This window comes from Apis florea, unplaced genomic scaffold (genome assembly GCF_048593485.1).
Source record: "Apis florea isolate Af1SG1 unplaced genomic scaffold, ASM4859348v1 contig_2272_pilon, whole genome shotgun sequence".
NCBI lineage: Eukaryota > Metazoa > Arthropoda > Insecta > Hymenoptera > Apidae > Apis > Apis florea.
In genome coordinates this window covers 904,156-918,328 of record NW_028256549.1, presented here as the reverse complement: position 1 = coordinate 918,328, position 14,173 = coordinate 904,156, and the positions used below count along the sequence as shown (strand labels likewise).

The 14,173-nt window shown below is 44.8% G+C and overlaps 1 protein-coding gene and 1 long non-coding RNA gene across 3 annotated transcripts in view; one reads left to right on the top strand and one right to left on the bottom strand.

Moving 5' to 3' along the window:
* Sol1 (CUB domain-containing protein Sol1) overlaps window positions 1–14,173 on the bottom strand; it is a 314,064-nt gene that overhangs the window by 133,489 nt on the left and 166,402 nt on the right. The gene's annotated exons all lie outside the window — the stretch shown is intronic.
* LOC147658373 (uncharacterized) overlaps window positions 5,408–14,173 on the top strand; it is a 32,659-nt gene continuing 23,893 nt past the window's right edge. The window contains exon 1 of the long non-coding RNA XR_015290532.1: window positions 5,408–6,013. This is a non-coding gene — a long non-coding RNA (uncharacterized LOC147658373). The remainder of the gene's footprint in view (window positions 6,014–14,173) is intronic.

The window sequence follows — 14,173 nt, the reverse complement described above, 5'->3', positions numbered from 1 at the left end:
GAAACCCAAAGTTTCCAGATACGAGACTTGTTTACAAAGTTTCGAGGAATTTGATCCCCTCGATAAGACAGAGAGAATCCACTTTGAAGTCGCCGTTGCTACAACTTTTCCCTCCCTCCCCTCCCTTCCCCCGTGTTTGTCTTCATTTGCAACTAGTGTTTCTTCAATTTGCTCCTGACCCTCGAAACGAAGATGCATTTTATGCGAGCAAACTTCGCGGGAATACCCTTCTCTCCGGGGGGAGAGGGAGGAAGGAGGAGAGGAGAAAAACCGTCGAACCAACCCCGGCGAGTATCGTTAAAAATTTTGTACGCGCGGCCCGTTTCGAGGATATAAATAACGCGTGAACGACCGGTTAGAACGAATTTTCTTCCAAGATACCTCACTTTTCTCGAATTCCACCCATTTCTTCCCTCTGCTCCTCTCCTTTTATTCTACCGTTTTGCTTTTGTTTATCCTTACACACACGAGACACTCGCTACTCGAACCTTTCCATCCTTTCGACGATGGATAAATTTTGACCATTGGTTACAACGAACCTGCTCGAGAACAAAGAAAAAAATTACTTACAACTTTCAAACATACATTCCCGTATTACGGAGTCGAATCGCTCTCGCGAAACCACAGTTTTCGAAAGAGTCGTCCGTTCGAGAAAAGTTGTTGGCGCGAATCTCGAAAAATCGCTCGCAATCGTCTCGAGATTACCCCTCTTCTCTCTCTCTCTCTCTCCGATCGCTTCCTCTCGAGCCGGCCACGATAATGCACGCAAACACGCGGAAAGATGCAACACGGCGAAACGGAATAAGTCTTGGAGGGTAGTTTCGAGCGGGACGACGATTTAAAGGTCGATTAAATTCGAATGGCGATTTAATCGAAATTTCACGCGAAACTTGGATCGATCGATTATATCGCGAACGAATAACAAAAGGGAAGGGTTTTAATTGGTCGAGCAAGAGGGAAGAGGCGTAAACGGATAGCCATTTATCCGTTACCTTTCCGGCGAAACACTCGGTTATTGTCGTTTCAATCGGAGGAAAGGCGAGAGAAAAGGTAAGACGAAACGCCTTTAATTCGCGACGGCGTTCCTCGTCCGCGGCCGGCCGTTTTAATAAAGTGGAAATCTCGCGTCATTGAGCGGAGCAACGGCTCTCCTTTAACCCGGCCGCCTCCGGGGAGGCGGAGGGTTATAGCGAGGCTCTATTATCGCCGAGAGAAGTATTCTTATTGCACAATTGCAATTGTCTGTCGTCGTCGGGTTATCGCCTTTCGCTCGCCGCCCTCGGTCGTCGTCGTCGTCGTAATCGTCCCCATCCGGGGCTTTGTTTAAGTAGTAACGCTCGTACTCCGCCACCTTTCTTTGGAGAGAGGGGGGCGATAAAAGAAGGCGAGAACACGTTTTAATCTCGATTTCCATTCCGATTCCCCTACCTTTTCCGTCACCGAGCTCCTTCGCCCGTTGCACGGCCAGAGTGAACGGAGGAGATGCGTGCAGGACGAGCCACCAAACTGTAAACAGCAGCATCGTCGTCACTTTTTTCCAACCCGCTTAATTATATCGTATCTCCTGTGTATCCTTTCCCCCCGCACAGTCTTCTTCGCTCTTCTTTCTTTCTTTCACTCGCGATGTTTCTCTTCTTTCCTTTCCTCCAGTAGTCGGCGGAGATCGGCTCGAATTCCGTTTCGATCTGCAGCGTCCAATGGAAAAAAAAACGAAAGGAACGCGGGGGATATTTCGCCGAAATATCACAACAACAACGAGGGACACGTTTTACGTTCACGCGCGTGCGAAAAGAGAAGAGATCACGTTTACAAGCTCACTTCGATACTCGGCTTCGACGATAAATAATAGGAAACGAAACGGGAGAAAGGAAAGAGCAATCACAAACTTTCGAACCGCGATGGGATTCAATTTTTCTTTTTTTTATCAAACATTCACCACGGATCGCGATTTCGCGTCCCGATCTCTCTCACTCTTTTCTTCTTCTTCTTCTTTTTAAGCGATTAGCTTGCCGGCGTAAATGTTAATTGGACTCGGCGCCGTTCAATTACCGCCCTCACTATCTCGCGCCCATCGTCTCTCTCCAACGAGTTAAATCGAGTCGAACGGAAGATTTCGAAGGGAAGTTTGTATCCACCACCGAGTTTTTCGTCAACCTCTCCTCGATCGATCCGAAACGACCGAGATCTCCCGTGAAAGGAACACGTAATAGCGCGTTCGATATAACGGATCGTGCGAAGAAGAGGAGGAGGTGGTCACTCGCGTCAACAACTGCTTTCGTATTCGTGTTTCTTCCTTCGAAACGAGGGAGGGGAGGGGAAAAAAAAAAGAAAAAGAAAAGAAACTCGTATATTCGTAAAACGAGTCGTCTCTTTCTCCCTCTCTCTTTTTCACGTTATATGGACGCGTTTTATTATATATCCGTGCGGATCCGTACGAGAACACTGTGTTTCTCTCCCTGTTGCTCGCGCGGATACTTTTTTATATCCGGGAGGAAGAAGACGGCCGACACGGAGGAGAGAGAAGGTGGTCGCGGAGGAAGGTCGTGCAGTTGCACCTGGACCGAAACTGAGCAACGAGCACGCGGCCCGCGAACGCGAATGCCCGGCGCGCCGAGCCGAGACTGCGCCCTCCGCACGCACACCCCTTCTTCCCCTTCGATCCCACCCGCTGCTCGCCCTCCACCTCGCCGCCCCTCTGTCTTACCCTTATCCCTCGATAATTTCTCAGATTTTTCTCGCGGCGAAGAAGAGATATTCGAAGGAAAGGGAGGAGGAGGATCGAGAGATGTCTCGACTACTACTCCCGTTTATTATACTCTTAAAGTTATTAGAAACGCCTTACGGCCGTTTCTACGGTTTGTCATCGGATGGAGGATGGTCGCTTTGTGGGTACAATGGTGAGGAGGAAGAAGAAAAGTTTGGCCCGTGTGTATAGGGTTAGATGGAATTACTACTTTTGCTACTTTGGAGGGGGAGAGTCGATAGAGTTCGCAAAATATATTTTTCTTTTATATATATATATATACGTACATAGCACAGCACACACGTAGTAATAGTTTGGCGGAATCTCTCGGTCGATGATAAATTTGTAAGTAACGAGCGTTATATGTGGAAATGTTCGAGAGAGACTCGAAAGTCCCTGGAAAGTAATATTTGTACCGAGGGAGGATCGTTTCGACGAAAATCTAAATGGTAAACCCGTGAGAAAGATCGATTCGAAGGGATCGAGTAACTACTCGATCGATCGAGTAATTTCTCCGGTGTTTCGTTCCCCCGTTTTCGAAATCGGATGAAAGCCGAATTTCAATTTCGGCACGATCAACGCGCGCTTATTTCCGAAATTTGTATTCCGTTTACGCTTTCTCGTCTGCGCCTCGATAATTCAGCAGCAGGGGTTAGGCACAGTTCATATTTTGAGATTCACCGATTAGTTATTGGCATGATGGGTGCTGGTAGCGCTACGATCGTATCGAGAGGGGGGGGGCGGGGAGGTCACGCATTATAAGCGAACAGCGTTTCGATATATGCTTAACATTCCATATTCAGAAAGCCGGCAGCATAGATGGTTGATTTATGGTCGGGTCGAGCATTCGTGGAAGCATCGGATTTATCGCGGCTTACACTCCCCCCTCCGCTACCAACCGCCCCCTACATCTTTGATCCGGCCGTCAAATATTTATGGAAAGGTCAGTCGAATCATCGAATCGTTCGATCTAATTAATTCGAGCTTCGATTGATTTTGATGTGTGCTCTTTCGAGAGATCGGCTCCATCATCCGCTCTTTCTCCACTGGACTGGAGATTCTCTCTCGTTCACAACGCAGCAGAACTTCAGATTCTCGAGAAGAATATTCGACCGAGAATTGAATATTCGTAGAGGTGTGCTGCGATAATTTCTATCAACAGCGACGAAAGAATACAGGGACGATAAATCTCCGCGTCGATCGTGGAGAGGGAAATGCACGAGAAATTTCGTTCCATAACGACAAACTCGGTATGAACGTGTAGTTACGTACGAAGAGGAAGGAAGAATCACACAGTGGTTCGAACAATTTATTTTTAAATTTATAAAAGGATAAAACTTGTAAAGAAACTATTTTTAAAACGATTTAAACGAAATACGCGTATATATTGGGCAGAGAATTGATTAATCGAACCGACTGATCGGGAAATTTTTATAAATTTTATCATGACATCTTCTATAAAACGTCTATTTTAATTTAAATCGTTACAAATTTTTTATTTTTTATAAATTAAGTAATTGCATACTTAAATGTTTCGTCAATGATTTCTTATATGTTCCAGGCGATAAGAATCGGATATGTAAGAAAAGAAGAAACGTCGCGACGTGGAAAGAGGAAGAGAGAGAGAGAGAGAGTAAAAAGAAAATGGAAAGGAAAGGTAAGAGTGGTAGGCGTTATATTTGGTCGCGCGACGACGAGTGACTTTGCGGGAATTCCGGTGTGTTCTCGCGTACCACCATGGATGATATATACCCGTTAAACTTGTATCTCGGTCAGTTTGGTGAAAGTTGGCGGGAGAACGAGATCCAGAAACGGTGATTTACGCGGCCGATTACGCGGTGGAAAATGTGGAAAACCGATGCACATCAAAGGGAAGATCAATGGGCGAAATTATTGGGGCCACGGGGCCGGCCGTGCCTTCCCCTTCGACATTTCAATAACTCGGAATCCAATATCCTGAACCGAGGCAACGAAGAAAAGAGCATCGAAACCGGACTTATTCGGATTCTTCGCCGGGGAATAATCAGCAAAGAATTCCTGACGTTTCCTGCCGCCGGCCCCTGCCACCGCTGATTATTTCTTTTAAATATTTCAATCTTTCGGAATTCGATATTCCAATTACGGAATCTGTCCACCTTTTCCTCGCTCTTCGCCTCCTTCCTTCGCGCCGAAACCGAAAGCGATGGAAAACGATGGATGGGTAATAAGCGAGTTCGAGTTCCACATGCTACAGCTTCGCGCTAGGCGTTTATGGATAGAAGCCTCGAACTAAAAAAAAAAAAAAGGGGATCGTGCAATTTGCGCAAAAAGAGATTAATTTAAACCCGGGAAAGTTTCCGGCTAATAAGTTTGCGCCGTCATTATTAATTTAGATTAGGTTAATCTGCAAGAATCTGCATAAATAATTATACCCCCTCCTCGATTTCTCCGCGCTCTAAATTATAAACTTGGACTGTTTATATTCGCGAGTTAAACCGCGTGGAAGAATGTATACAAAAACACGTACTAATACGCAGTAGTCTTACGCGCGTCGATAGGAATACAAAACATCTCTCTCTCTCTCTGTCTCTCTTTCTCCCCTCTCCTCGATAACGCGTCGTCGAAAAACAACAACCATCCGATGTCGCTCGTAGTTCTCGGCATTCGTCCGTCCTCGAACGACGGTATTCGTTCTGCTGCCGCCGTTACACAGCCGTGGGAAATACGACGTTTCTTCTCGATATTCTTGAGGATGCCCGATACGCGTGAATCGAACAAATCTCTCTCTCCCTTGCTCCGCCTCGATTGCTCGGAAACTCGTGCAAATTTCAGCGTTTATTCTCCGGAGAAATCGATGGGAAAGTTGGAATAAATCGCGTGGTGATTTAACGCGTGGATGGACAAAAAGTGGCGACGATCGTTAACACGCATTTTCTTGCGAGTATATTAGGTGTGCAAATAAATTCTTTCCCCCCTTTTTCTTTTTCAAATTCAGGATTTTATCGCGTAAATCAGATTATCTAATCGTTTCAGATCTTTCCACCGATTCTGAGTCGAACTTTCTCGATCCACCTGAACGATCGTCCTCTTCCAAATTAAAATTTCCAAATCTTTGATATCGACTTTTCGCACGTTCCGTGAGATACAGCGTTCTCTGCCAGTGAAACCAGCGCAAACCATTTCGATAGCTTCGACAGCAGATCTAAGCTGAAACGCGAAAAGCCTCTCGCAGCGCTCGTCACGCCTCTTCTTAAAAACGAAACAACGCTGTTTCAGATGGCGCCACGAACGGTAAAGTAATTCGAATTTATTCGCCTACCTATAATAATTTCCTCGATTCTATCCCTTTTCGCGCGGATCTTTAATTATTTTTCCCGTTCCTTTCCTCCATACATTATATTCGTCCCTTCCCCCTTTTCATCGAATCGAGAGAAAAGACCATTTTTTTCTCGACGTGATGAAACGTCGATGAAACCACGACTCGAAAATCGAAGGAACAGAAACTCGGCGCGAACGAAATAGAAGAAGAAGAAGAAGAAGAAGAAGAAGCGAACGAAAATTAAGCTCGTTTCGCGTGTCCGCGGGGCATAACGCGATCGGTCGGTCGATCGGCTATCGAGCCGTATTAACCGCTCGCTCTGAACCGTTCCGATCCCTCTCGTGGCCGGTCACTCGTTATAATTCGCTTCTGATGCGGGAAACGGGGCGTATCGAGCCGCCCATGGAGCGTCACGAGCCCGATAATATCCGCGTTATACTCGATTCTATTCCTCCGCCGTCTGGCCCAATCCGCCTATCCCCTCCCCTACCTTCTTTCTCGAACGAAGAATACGCGCGTAAAATAAATTTGATTAGCCACCGCGCGTTTCGAATCGCGCGTTTCACCATTGATATACCGTCCCCGCTACCCCTATAAAAACGGCTGTGTCACGGCCCCCTCTTCCCTCTCCCCCCCCCTTTCGAAAAATGATCGATTACACCGTTGATCGTACACTCTATTGTTACGCGTGGGGGAGGGGGAGGAGGAGGAGGGAGGTGATACTCTTGGGGGGAGGGGAAGAAACAAAAGGTTCCATCGAATCGTGGGAGGGGAGGAAGAGGGTCCAGAAGAGGAATTATTAACGCGCGACGCATCGTTTTCGGCTCGAGGAGGCTTGCTTTTCCGGCTTCTTTATCGCGAAAATCGTTGTCGGCTCCTCGAGCGCTCTTCGACTCCGAGCAACTTGGAATTCGAAAGCGGGTCGAACGAAGAGTGGGGGAGGGAGGGGGGGGGGAGAAGAGAGGCGGAAAGTTGTGCATCGCGCGATCGAGAGGGGGAAACGGTGAAATGGAAAACGAGAAGAGGAAGGGAAGAAGGGAATCTACTTTGATACGCCTTTTTGGTTTTGCTTGTTTATTCGGCAAGTATCCTTAATGAAACTTTGAATTTAATTCCTTTCGCCGGAATCGGCGTGTAAGACGCGGCTCGAACCTTGTATTTATACTTTCCCTTCGGCTTTTGATAAATAAGACTCGCGATTTATTTACATTTTGCACGCATTGCTTTTATTATTATTACAACAGATCCGTTATAAAAATTATTCCTTCGTTTTGTTTGATAATATGTAAAGTTTAAAATATTTGGTGAGAATACGAAATTTGGACACTCGTCGTAATGGACGTAACAACGAAACAAACGATCCTCTTCGAAAAGATAAAAAAAAAAAATCTTTGCTCGATTGCCGATGGAAAATCGAAGGAACGGGATGTAAGTTCACACGATGTAAGGCGAAATCGAGCGCGATTCTCTTTTCCCCTCGACTTTTCCCCTCGGTTAGTTTTAACTCCGCTCCATTAAATTTACGAATCGTTTCTCGAGCGTTTTGCATGTCCTCGAGGAGGAGGACATTATCGATACCGACCCGTGTGTACGGCAAAATAGGTCAGGGTAAATAAATAAGTATAAGGGAGGAGGAGGAGGAGGAGGAGGAGTGGAATAAAATATGATTACGCTCGAACGTAAAGCGGGCGGGTATCGATAAATCGAGGCGAGGGATAAATTTCGGGACGATTAGGTGGAAGGCGAGAAATAATTGATAAGCGTCCCTCCCCCCCCAAGGCTTTTTTTCGAATTTGGCGCGCATAAACCCTCTCTTCTTCTGGTAATTCAAGGCGGCGAGAAACTGGAGTTAAACTCGAAAACTTGCGATTCGATTCTTATATCGGCGAAAACCGAAATAAATACGACGGGAGCAATATCATCGTATCATCAAACAGAAGGGACGAAACGATTTTTATCTTTTCGAGGGCTGTTAATGGTTCGATCTCTGGTTGGGAGGAGCGCTTTTTTTTTTTTTTCCTCTCCCAGTTGGAAGGGATCAAGGAGGGGGGAAGAGGAAAGTTTGAAAGATTTATCTGAGCGAAAGTCAATTTAGTTTCTGCGGTTGTGCGGGTGTTCCAGATTATCGACTTTGAGCTTCTATCGGATTTCTATTGTATCTAGACGCGTCACGACCTATTGAATAATTGACCGAGTTTGACAGTTTCGAGGAAATTAAACGAGCGAAAGATACGAAGCGATATCTCGTTTCTTCTCTTGTCGCGTGTGACGGTTTTTCCCTTTTTTTTTTTTTTCTTTTTCTTTCCTTTTGTTTAAACGTCGTTGTACCCGTTGTACAACTTTTTTGTTCGTTCGTTTTAAACCAGCGTGTCGTGTAGAAAGAAAGAAAAAAAAAAAAATCGTGCACCAGGATTTTAAAGGCAGCAGAGGTGTGCAGAGGTATATCGGAATCTGGATCGCGTTCAAGAGGCTACAAAGAGGCATGGATAAGGGTATGGAAAGTTAGAGGGAAGCTATGGACAAGCTTCCTTCAAATCCGCGATACCAAAGACACGAAGAGGTTTCAATTCGAAATTCGTGGGAAGATCTTTCTTTATTGAAATTTTTATTGAAATCGTTCCGATCGACGTTTTAGAACGCAACATCGTCCTCGACGATTTATAACGATTATATATCATATTCGATCGAGAAGTATTGAATTCGACTGCGTGGACGGATGAATTCCGCGCGAGACTTTCACCTTGTGCCGCGGAATTCCGATATCTTTATGAGGCTTCCACCGCGGGGAAGAATGCGTTATATTAAAAAATCTTGTTTACATCGTTTAAAAAAGAAGAATCGGATTTCTCGAGACATCAAACAAGTGCAGAATCCGCGTTCGATTAACCAGTTGCACCCTCGAATCTCACATTTCTATATATATATATATATATGTAATAAGAAAAGGAATGAAATCTGCGAATAAACAACGACATTCTCAATTTTCAATTTCGTAGGATCGCGTAAAGAAGAAGGGAATTTCTCTTTCGAGGAACATTTTTTCTCTCGCGATAAGTCAATAACCCCCTTAACTCTGTCACCCATCTCGAACAAACGTTGGATCGAAATTAGAAATCTCAAAAAAATATCCGAAATATTCAAATCGAAATTCGTGTTACAAATTCGCTCGATTCTCTCGACGCGATACCCCGATTAACCGAAAGAACAGATCCGTGATAATTAGTTCCATCGTTCCACTCTCTCGCCAATCTGAAACAGGACAGAGAGAGAGAGAGAGAGAGAGAGAGAGAGAGAGAGAGAGAGAGGGAAACGACCGCAACTTTTTCCCCGCAACGCGAGTAATTCGAATAGCGGCCCCAACGACGAGAAAACTTTTTCCAGGCCGATGGCAGCGCCCTTCGACTCGACCGCATATCATTATCAGTTCGTTTCCACGATCCCTTTTCTCTCTCTCTCTCTCTCTCTCTCTCTCGTCTTTTTTTTCGCTCGCGCAGTTGTACGAACCGAGTCGATTCGCGTCTCCCCTCCCCTTTTTTCCCCAATTCGAAGGGAAAAATCCGACCCGATTCACTCTCACTCCCTAATTCAAGACTCTTGCGACCTCGCCAATCTCGCTTGGAATTTCTCCCTCTTCTTTTTTCTGCGGTTCGTATCTTCTCGCGTATCATATCCCCTCATAATTCAGCCTAGACTCGATAATTAGGAATTGGAATAATAGGGATGGGCAGCTAGGATGGTCACGAGAAGAAACCAACTTTTTATCCCGTTCCACGTCGAGATTCGTTAAATTTATTACTTACTTGGTTAGTTAGTTAGGAGGATATTGCTTCCTTGCGAATCCAAGGGATGGTGGAGATTGTGACCGATCTTTCAAATCAAACGACGAGAACACGTCCGTTACCGAGAATAAAAGAAAGGAAGAAAAAAATCTCGCTCGAGATTCTTTCCTATTATTAATCTTCGATCACCTCCTCGAGGCGATAATCGGAAATTTCAATTTTTTAATTTCTAATTCAAAAAAAAATTGTCGTGGTAAACAACGAAAGAAACTCCCCCCCTCCCCTTCTCGCATCACGAGAACGTACGTACAATTCACGATGAAATAACTCGACTCGAGTCCTCTAATTAATAGAGGCAAAAAAAAAAAAAAAAAACAAAAAAGAAACCTATCTGTCCGACTCCTGTAACCCGAAAGCTTTCATTAAACGTGGAGAAAGCCGCAAGTCGTAGCCAGCCGCACGGATGAGCGGCGAGAAAGAGAGAGAGAGAGAGAGAGAGAAAGGAACGGAGAGTCGGACAGACAGACAGACAGACAGGGCCGGCTTTTGCGGTAAGAAGCGAGGAGTAAGGAGTAAAGTGGTGGTTGGAGAGTGGAAAAAAAAAGGAGGAGGGATATATATATATATATACACACACAAAGCTCACGTTGTGGTCTCTTCCGGCGCCCCCGGAACAAACAGAATGAAAGCAGCTGCCTTTGTGCGCCATAACCCGATCTCTTTATCGCGGAAAATATTCTTTAAGCGTAGAAAATAAAACGGAAGTAAAAGTTCGGGGCTAGGTTGAATGGGGCAGCAGCTCGTAGGTCTGAACTCTTACAGGAGGGGAGAATCGGTTGGGGAGAGGCGAAAAGAAAGGGGAAGAAAGAGGATGGAGGAAAAGTGCCGGGAGAAGCGAAGGTAGGGGGAAGCGGATTGAAACGACGATGCGGGCATCGTGGATGCGGGCCCGGTAACGGTTCGACGAAGAAAGCGAGCAAGGTTGTAGTAACCAAGGCTGGTAAAGCGAGTGGATATATATATATATACATACATACGTACGTAGCCTATATATAGGTATATAGGCTAATACAACGGACAGATGAGTATGTATAGGCTTGGTTATTATAGGTTTTGGCGGTGGAAAAAAACGGCCATCTTACGACACTGTAGCGTGCAAGGTGATTAAATGGAACGATGGACGTGTTTGCACGTATATACGTATATACATATATATATATATATATAGGCTAGACAACGGACAGACGAGTATATATATATAGCTTGGTCGTGTAGGTTTTGGTGGTGGGAAAAAACGGCCACCTTACGACACTGTAGCGCGCAAGGTGATTAAACGGAACGATGGACGTGTTTGTATCGTTGCTAGTTGTATGCGAGGGCCGTTGTCGCGGAAAGGATTCTTGGCTGTGTGTAACGCGAAACAGGGCTAAGTGGCTTTTAATGTCGGCTATGCGTGTGCACCGATAATGGAAGAGGGGAGGGGGGCGTGGGGAGGCAAAGTTGATATCGCCCTAACGACGCAGAGGACATAGTTTCGCCAACTATTCGGAGGGAAATCAGTCTGGCAACAAACGCGTGTTCGCCGCGTTAACGCGCAAATAATTTCGAATTAGCTACGTGGACGAAAATTCGAAGGGGGGGAGGGGGCACGTATGCGCGATCGTTGGAGACGAATCAAACGTGATCAAACTGGAACGTGAGGGACGCGAGGAGGCGGGCGGGGACAGGTAACGAGGCTGGCGGCGTTGCAGGAGAAAAAGAAAATACCCGCCGTTTCCATTTGGAAAGCTTTTCCATTTAACGCGCGTGTGACCTCGCGCAGTTGTGATTTCCTACTTTTTTTTCTCTCTCTCTCTCTCTCTCTTTTCCCCACCATCGCTCTCCTCCACCATCTTGCTCCGAAAAACCAATAAAACGAACGAAAGGTTAACCTTTAATTTTTAAGAACCTGTTACGATATCGATCTTGCACGAGGGGATAGGGAAGAAATTATTTTGTAATTGCTCGGCGAGAAATCGGGATCGAAGTCACGTATCGAAGGATTACGTCGATATACGCAACAAATCGTACGTTCGTCGCTTTGAAGTGAAAGGTTGCACACACGAGGTTGTCTCGATCGAATTTCTTCCCAGGTATCGATAGTAATAAAAATAATATATCGTTATCGACGATGATTGAAATTTTCTCTCTCTCTCTCTCTCTCTCTCTCTCTTTCTTTCTTAAAACGAAGGATAAATCATCGTGCAGTTCTACGCAGTTAAAATTCGACGTCTTCGTAGCCAGGAATGCAATACCACTCTGTTCCTCGAAAGAACTTAATTTCGAAATCAAACCGTTTCGATTGTAATAAAAAAAACGCGAGCCTCCCCGTGTTTCCAGACGATTCTATATCGCTTTATACCCTCGACGTTCAACTTTTCAATCGTGGAAACGTAATGCTCGAGGGCGACGGATGTAAATTGCGCGCAAGACAATGCGTTGAAGAGAAACTCGGATGCCGAAGTTGGCGAGAAAATTGACTCGAGAGAGGTTGGAACGTTCGAAGAGTGTCTAAGTAAAGGAACTGGCAAGGAAGGAGGGCGCAAGAAGGAACGATTAAGGTGAGTCCTGGTGAACGCGGTTTGCACTCGACGATGTGGCCACTCGCGTCTACGCACACGATGCGTCGATGAGCGAAGGCTTTGTCTTTGAGCCTCGAGGAAACAAAGCTCTTCTCTAATTACAACGGAATTAACTTCGTAAAACGTCGTCGCGGTGGTCGGTCCAATGACTCGAACCACGTCTCTCTGTGCCTCCTTTGACCGGCAAATTGCTCGCTAACCGTAAACACGATCATCTTCCTCCCCGTGCGAAGCGAAATTTCTAATCGAACGAGAAAATTCCAACATTTTTGCAAATTAATTATTTTTTTTCTTTTTCCTCCTCGAGCGGTTCTTAATCGAGCAATTATCGATCACTTTTTTCGAATCTCTCGATTCGTACGAAAGGGAGGGAAGTATAAAATCGATACGGGAAAAAAGGGATTGGATTTGATTTTATCTATAGATTCGGAGATTGAATATCGAATATTGATATCGTTTTGCTATACCGATTTTTTTCCTGTCCCCTTTTTTTCTCTCTCTTCTTTTTGTTTCAGGTTATTGTTACATAACCGCGCTATTTGGCAAACTAAATAATAGTTTTTCGACGTTCGCCCGCGGCTATTATTTCGCGTCGATACAACCGATATAAATAATTTAAATTTTACTAGGAGGAATCGCCAGTATATGTCAGCTCTTTCTCTCTTTTCCTTCTTTCACGTTTACGCCACTGTCTCAAATTATAAAATAACATTCAACTTTTCCTCGTTTCACCAGGATTTGTACGCAATAAAAGCGTTCCTTCGGTTGTGTGAAGGAAACAAGTTTTCTTCGATAAAGGACCGACTTAATCGCGAATGGTTAGGAAATCTAGTCTCGTTCTCGATGTTACGTGAATCGTCGCGATTATGCCTCTTCTTATTTGAAAGAAACAAAATCGAGAGTGAAGGGATTTAAATTTCTGATTGATCTTGCCAAGAATAATTCGTCGCGACCAAGTTAATCAAGAGTTGGCTAATTATTTTTAAATTAAAATCTTCTGAATGTTGTTACAGGATAAGCCAACTCGTGAGAACTTTTAATTAATCCTCTCGCTCGCGGTCAACTTTCCTTCGCATTCGCGTTCTTCGACGCGGGCATAACACGAAAAATAATGAATAATAAAGAAGAAAAAGAAGAAGGAAACAACGTGGGTTTCATTGGAAACACCACGTACTCGAGCGCAGGAGAATCTCGACGCAACTTGTTGCTACGAGACAACCAGCTACCTACCATACCAAGTGAAGAATTCCAAAGTATTTCCGGAATAATACCCTGCTCCGCCATAAATTTTCCAAGGTGTTAAACCTCTCCTTCTCTCTCTCTCTTTTTCCCAGACTGGAAGAGAAAAATCATCGATATTCGAGACGTTCGATTGTTTCCAAACGTGTCGTTCCAAAAATCGCGCCATCTTCTTTTACATCCCCGAAAAGAAATTACGTATACAATTAACAATCGGACCAGAGAGATTGGAAGAGAAGAATCATCGATTTCTAAACGTGCTATTCCAAAAATCGCGAGATGTTGTTTTATATCCGCGTAATTCAAAATTACGTTTTCCATATGGCGGTTACAAGCTTATTCCCCTTAAATTATTTACAAATCGGTTGACAATTGGACGACAAAGAAGACTGGAAGAGAAGAATCATTCGATTTCTAAACGTTCTGTTCCAAAAATCGCACCATCTTGTTTTACATCCCCGAAAAGAAAAAATTACTTTAACAATCGGATCAG